Source organism: Asparagus officinalis, chromosome 7 (genome assembly GCF_001876935.1).
Source record: "Asparagus officinalis chromosome 7, Aspof.V1, whole genome shotgun sequence".
Taxonomy (NCBI): domain Eukaryota; kingdom Viridiplantae; phylum Streptophyta; class Magnoliopsida; order Asparagales; family Asparagaceae; genus Asparagus; species Asparagus officinalis.
Window position 1 is genome coordinate 33,590,856 of NC_033800.1, and position 6,031 is coordinate 33,596,886.

Here is a 6,031-nt window from a genome sequence, read left to right on the forward strand (position 1 = left end):
TTTACATTTTATTTTGATACAACATATATTTAACAGGTTCAAATGAAAAGCTACAAGTTTACTTGAATGTCAACAGGAAAAGCCAATACTTAACATGTACATTTGACAAGTTAACATATTCAGTTGCATGTTATCATGTTATAAAGAAGACTGACATGTAATATTAAAAGTTAACATATTATGCTGAAAGTTAACATATTCATAAGAAAGTTAACATATGCAGATGAAAGTTAACTTATACAACTGATAGTTAACATGTTCACATGAACGTTAGCATATAAACCTGAACGTTAACATATACACCTGAAAGTTAGCATGAGGTTTAGAGTGTGAGTCTTACACTTTTATGACTTATGAAAATCCTCATGTAAGTAATCTTGGATTTATTATTATTTTTTGCTCAAGTGGTTGTGATTTATGGTTCATGATTTAACTTGATTTTGATTTCGTTTTTGTGCATAATTTCAGAATGATGGTTGTAGATATCGGAAGTGGTTTGACAACCCCGTGTATAGTGTGGGAACTCAGTTATTTCCACTTATGAGAGAAGAACTTACTGATTTGAGGAGAAGCTTGAATTTGAAGGATAAATTGATTAAAATGTACTATGAGATTGAGATGTCATGTTTCATTGTTCATTTGATTATACTATGTGTACTCTTTATTCTTGTGTAGTTTCTTCAAAATTGCTTGTAACGTGTCATGTTTTATTGTTCAGTTGATTATACTATGCGTTCTTGTGGTTTGGTTGTACTTGGATCAAAAATTTAATGAAATATATTGTGTCTATTTAGTGATTAATTTTGGTGTAAGTTATTGTGATTGTATGTGAAATGTATTGTGGCTGTCATGTAAATATGTTGTGCATAATAAACTGAGGTTATATATAAATTATGTGTATCAAAACCTGAATATTATAGTACATAATATGTACATAATCTTGAGATTATTATGTACATAATATATACATATTATGTACATAATATTTAAGTTACGATACACTATTAAATCTCATACACTTGTACATAATCTGTACTTATCCTTCAAGTTATTATGATACTGTCAAATCCCATAATCAGCAAGAACATGACATGTTTCCTATGTTAACTTTAACTGTTACATGTTAATTTTCATCATTATATGTTAACATTCACTATTACATGTTAATTTTTACCATAATATGTTAACTTTCTTCATAACATGTTAATTTTTAATTGAACATGTTAACATTCACTATAATAAAATTCTTACATTCTTACAGCTGATATTGCTTGAATACACGATATGATTAGACTTACAATCTTAGAGATACAAAAACATTCTACAATGTGCTACAAAGGTCTTAACAACCTACATTGCTCTACCAAAAATATTATACTAATAAGCAATCCACACCAATCACCAATTGCTTCGTTACAATTAGCTTGACTGTGACCTTCAGCTTAGCATAGAGAGCATTTCAGTGGATGTTTTGTAAATTATTCTGTTGTTTATACGTCTAGTTCTATTTCTTTCCTTCCTCTTAGTAGTAATTGGTGGTAATATCTCGATTTCATCTCTTGACACACTTCGCTTCTCATAATCTAGGATGAGATAAAAGACTTGGTCATAGCTTTTTTAAAACGCTTCTACGAAAATAAAGCAGTGAAAGTTAACAGGTTTGGATGAAAGTTAACATAAAGCTGTGAAAGTTAACATTCAGTATGAAAATTATCAGACTAGAAGGAAAGTTAACACATTCTATTAAAAGTCAACATATAACTATTATAGTTAATATGTCCTGGTAAAAGTTAACATATAGCTATGATACTAACACATGACAGGAATAGTTAACATGTAAACGTTAAAATTAATATTTACGATTTGTCTATGTTGTGGAATCTGAAATCATGCAAGTAAAATTTTTACCCATATCCCGGCAAATCCACAATGTACCAACTTTTATTCACCAAGAAGTGATTAATAAGCAAATAAACAAACTTTTATTCACCAGAAATCTAACAGCCTTAAAAAACCCAAAATTAATCAAGGCGTTAGGGCCCTTACAAGCCTTAAACACAAGATATAGTCTTCATACTAAAAAGCTTGAGAAGCTTAGTTTTTGCGGCCAATGTCCTTTAGAGCACAAATTTGTTCCTCTCCCATAGTAGTCATCACAGTCACAACCAGATCCTTCCCATCAGCAAACCCATCACATATTTGGGTAAGGAGATTGTCATCAGTTGGAAGCCTCAAGTCATCTTTGGTGTTTCCATTTTCAGTCAAAAGACTAATGAAACCATCTTCAGATATGTCTATGAGTTGATAATCAGTGCGGTTGACATGAGGAACATCACAGTTGTGGGAGGAAGGCACAATATCTTCAAGCTTTTCGCATTGAAGATATCAATTGCCACAAAGTGGCACTTCGCATGACTGTGCTTGCCTATTTTGGAAGTTGAAACCTCAACAGCCTTGCAGGGCCTCTCCTTGATGACGAGGTAGTCGTTCTTTCGAATGGTGCCAGCTTGCTGAGGCTAGGTCTTCGATGCGCCGGCGTCGGCCTTCGATTCCAAGTGGTGCTCCTCGTCCGACATCGATCTCCTTCTTCTCTCTCTACTCTACTAGCCATTTTTACAAGGAGCTTAAAATAAATTCAAAATTTTAAAAACTGAATCCAGATCTGAAGGAAACCAAGATGCAAGGGCACATATAAACCTAAGAAAAATCATTTTTATTCACCTTCGATGTAGGTGGTGGCTGGAGTCTCAAATCTAGCCTTACATATATCACAGAAGACGCTGCCCTGGACTAGGAACCTGCTGCCCTTACCCTTGGGAACTGTGCAGGCCCTACTCACCGCCAAGCAGCAAGAGCCCACAATGACGGCGGCAAACAACAAAGCTGGTTACAGTCACCATTAAAGTTGGTCCAGTCGAAGTCGGTCCAGTGGGTGATCGCGGTGGAGGAGGGCGCGGATAAGATCACGGGTGGCGTTGGTTTAGAATGGTGATTAAGCTGCTAATTACAAAATCGGGTCGGTTTTGATAAAAAAATGGGTCGGTTTAAATAAAAAAAATTTGAAATGGGTCTGATTTGAAATTTTGTTCTTTTTTTTTCTTCTCTCCCATATTCAGGGGGTGTTTGTTTCAAATCCTCTAATTTTAGGATATGGATTTTACCATAGGATTTGAAATCCATTGGTATTTTGTTATGGATTGGAATTCCTTAAACTTTGTTTGTTTCATCAAAATTATGGGATTTGGAATGCTATAATTTGCAAATTCTTATTTGTTTCAAACACAAATTGTAGCATTACAAATTTTAGAATTTGAAATCCATACTTGTAACAAACAAGTTTTTGGATTACCAAAATAATAAATGGTGAATATAAGAACTTTGATGAGCTTACCCCCTATAAAAAAATCAAATACAATTTTCCAAAGAATAGGAAGGGGGAAAATCAAAATTTAACTGCAACCTACTCATTTTTCCCTATATGTCCACAATCATTCGTTATCAAATAAAACGACCAACATTACTTACATAAACATATACATAAACGAGTCATATCATTACTTACTTTCATTTACACAAGAAAAAACTATTACCTCTTGGGGTTTTTTATGGTAAGTAAGCAATTTAACATTTCACCAATCATCAGTGAAGTTCAAACAAATTATACACTCAACATTTGGATCCTTACAAGCCAAAGATCAAACACATCGATACCAGAACAGACTCAGATTTGATTCCTACCAATACATGCAGGGATCAAAATACACCAACTATAGTAAATATAACACAAGTGACATACACAAACAATACTCAGCATGTAAATAAAAAACCTACACTGGCAATTGATAAACCTGTACAATCCTCTAACCATTCCAGACTCTATAGCTAACTCAACAATACAGAATTCCTGATCAAGACTTAGTCACAAATTCTGGAGAAATCTTCATATCTTTACACCATGCTCTATTCTCAACCATAACAAGCACCCAACTTTTGCATACTGAAGGAGCATTGGAAGAACAACTGGTCTCTGTTCAACTATCATATAAGCACGCAACAGCCGCTGCTCTCTTCACCCTCTTGGTTCTCTCGCTCCCTTTCCAAGCTATCATACAATCAATCATGTCCAACCACCTATATGGAGGGTTGAATTTCTACACAAAATCCATAACAAACTCCCAAATTTGCATACTGAAGGAGCATTGGAAGAACAGATGGTCTCTGTTCTCAACCATCACTCCATAAAAAGTGCATGAGTTCTCATCCAGAACCCCAATATGATGAAGTCTAGCCTTTGTAGGCAATCTGTCCAGGCAAGCCAACAATGTAGTGAACTTATGTGTAAAACAACACTTCTGAATTCGTGTAAAATATCACTAAGGCAATATCAGCTAAGATAGTGCATTTGAACTAGTGAATGAGTCTCACCTACAAGCAAGCCATCAAAGCATACAAGAATGAGTCTCAACTACAAGCAAGCCATCAAAGTATACAACCAAGCTCATATAACCAGCATTAGCCATCTAAGTATACAAACAAGCTGGATATATGAAAAAATTGATAGCCGCAAACAAGCAAGATGGACCCAAGACAAGCAACCATTAGAAAACTCATAATAGGACCAAGGTAGGGGCTCAGATATAGGTACTAAAATTGAATACATAGATTGCCTCATCTAATAATGATGTTGCAATGTAGGTTTCAATCACATGAATGGATTGCATCACCTAACATTGTAAATGTAATGTAGGTTTCAATCACACGAATGGATTGTCTCGCCTAATATTGTAAATACAATGTAGGTTGCATTCTCATCCTAGATTGCCCTACCTAAACATAGCAAAACATTGTAGATTGCATTCTCATAACTAAGACCATCATCATTGCCCAAATTGAATAATATAAAGTAGACATACCAATACATATCGCGCAATGTATGTTTCTATCAAGTATTATATCCAACCATATTTATATAAACCGGCAAAAGAACCATAGTTATTCATAACAAAGCTTATCAAAGTCTGAGCAAACTACATACGGAATAGTATTCATTTCCACAAGTTAAAATGTTAATAATCTCCAAGAAGACAATTTTGACTTGTAAATACTCAGCTACATTTGAAAGGGAAAAAAAACTCCACACCTCATAATTATTAGCTAAATTATATATCGTAAAGTTGCATAGGGAAAAACTCAATAGGGAAAATTTTAAGTACCTTATACAGGCAGAACTCAAGTAGCTTATACAGTCATACTTACAAGTTACAAGAAAGGAGTATGCTCTTTTTTTTATTTAAAAAAGAAATTAACTGATTAAATGGCAGGAACAGACACATTTATCTCAAAAGATGTAGAGTAGCTCAAATAATAAGTATATGGTTATTTAATAAAGTATTGCCCTAGAGTAAAATTTTCATTTGCAATCAAGCAATCAAGTTATAACCAAGCTACCGTATCATTGCAAACCAGCAGACAATTACAAACAAAAACGTAAATCAATTTCATATATAACCCACAAATTAATTTCACAAAAAAGGAACATCCCCTTAGTCTAGAGACCAACAAATACGAAGCTACTGCCTCAAATTTCAGTCTAATAATTGTGCCAAACAAACTTGACCAAACCTAAATCAATTTCATATATAACCCACAAATTAATTTCACAAAAACTCCCAAATATTTTCACCAAATCCATCAAATTTACAAAGAAACCCTAATTTATGAAGAAAGTGAACGAGTTTTACCTGCCGAGGAGGAGGCTTAGTTGGTCAGAGAACTGTTCGGGCAGAAAGAAGTTCGGTTGAAACAATAGAATCCCCAAATCAATTTACCCCCAAAACGTTAGGGAGAGTTGAGGAGAGGCAAGGCGGTGGAGTTGGTGGTTGGGGATGCTGAGGAAGAGGCGGAGCCCGCTGAAATTGTGGGTGGAGAGGAGGAAGGGGGTGGCGTCATAGATGAGGAGACAACAGACGAGATCTAGGGTTTTCGCGCGGGAGATGAGAAGGCGGGTAAAAGAGGAGGGAGACGAAAATAG

The 6,031-nt window shown here is 34.8% G+C and overlaps 1 pseudogene; it reads right to left on the reverse strand.

The window, feature by feature from the left end:
• LOC109849365 lies at nucleotides 2,095-2,588 on the reverse strand (annotated as a pseudogene).